Below are 1565 nucleotides of genomic sequence, written 5' to 3' on the forward strand. Positions count from 1 at the left end.
GTGCGTGCGTGCGTGTGCGTGCGTGTGCGTGTGTGCGTGCGTGTGTGTGTGTGTGTGTGTGTTTGCGCGTGTGTGTGCGTGCGTGCGTGTGCGTGCGTGTGCGTGCGTGCGTGCGTGTGTGTGTGTACGAGCGCGCGCGCGCGCGCGCGTACGTGCGTGTGCGGGTTCGTTGTCATGAGTGAGGTCACAGGTTCAGGGCGAGGGCTAGGGGATGCTCTACAGTTGTTTCCCTTCTTCCACGCTCGCGCCTACCGCCTTAGACGCTCGCTCCCGAAAGGTAACTGGGGGGAGGTAGGAAGCTCACAAGGCAAAGTTCGCCTGAGGCCCCAAAACTCCCTATAGGGCCGCCAAGGCCCCAAAATACCCCAGCACCTTAGCCCGACTAGACGAGACGTGGAGCAATAATGTTTGAGTACGATTTTGAGAATGTAGAAGAATTATTGTTGGGGAATATTTTGAGAACCCGCGCAGCACTGTACTGACAGTAATAATGTTCGAGTCAGTTTTTGAGAATGTAGAAGACTGTTTATTAAAAGAATGTCTTGAGATCCCGAGCAAAAGTTAACAACCTTTGTACCGACAGTATCGCCAAGACGCTAGGAGCGAAGACAGTGTCGCTGCAGTCTCTTCAGCTTGCCAAGCAACACGTGGTGTTGTCAACCATCGTCAACGACGCCGCCGCCGTGTCAGCATGTAACAAGTTTGCTGGTGCGTTGATCACACTATCCGCTGTGTACTAGCCGCTGCTAGCTTTGGCAGGCCCTTAATTTTTTTGGTGTTATCTCGTAGTAAATTTCGATCGAATATCAAATTTATACTTGGTTTATACTCGGTTTGTATTACGGGTTAGGGTTAGGGTTAGGGTTCCGGTTTGGGTTAAGATTAGGGTTAGGGTCATGGTTAGGATTAGTGTTAGGGTTAGGGATAGGGTCGTCATGGTTAGGGTTAGGGTTAGGGTCATGGTTAGGGTTAGGGATAGGGTTAGGGAAAAAGTTAGTGTTACAAGGTCGCAGCCTTAACGACACATCGGGTTCTTGGGGAGAGGGGATATTCGCAAATGAGTAACATCAAAATTCAAAGTAAAATAAACAAACCGAAATACGCGGTTTTACCCTTAACATGCTAACGTAATAACACTTACACAAATTCTCATATCGAATCGAGATTCACTTTACGAGTTACTTTTTTCAACGGCGACAACGAACGCGTTTTTTTACGAGTACGACAACGAACGCTCGCAGACATTCCATCAAGAGCGAATAATACCTTATTATAGGTGTTATTAGATTCTGTCTTTATCTGCGCGACTTTCTGTTAAGAAACTATTCTGTACAGGACTGATAAAAGCACATTTCTGTTTCGAAATCTCTATCAGCAGCCGGCTGAAAGGTGCGATAGGATATGTTTACTAGGCACTTCTAATTTTAACATATATTTTACGATATATTAAGGAATGATGCAAAAACCCTAAAAAGTGCCCTAACCCTAACCCTAATTAAATTTAAAATATATGTTAAAATTAGAAGTTGCCTAGTAAACATATCCTATCGCACCTTTCAGCCGGC

Source organism: Priapulus caudatus, unplaced genomic scaffold, assembly GCF_000485595.1.
Source record: "Priapulus caudatus unplaced genomic scaffold, Priapulus_caudatus-5.0.1 Scaffold1685, whole genome shotgun sequence".
In the NCBI taxonomy this organism is placed as follows: Eukaryota; Metazoa; Priapulida; class Priapulimorpha; order Priapulimorphida; family Priapulidae; genus Priapulus; species Priapulus caudatus.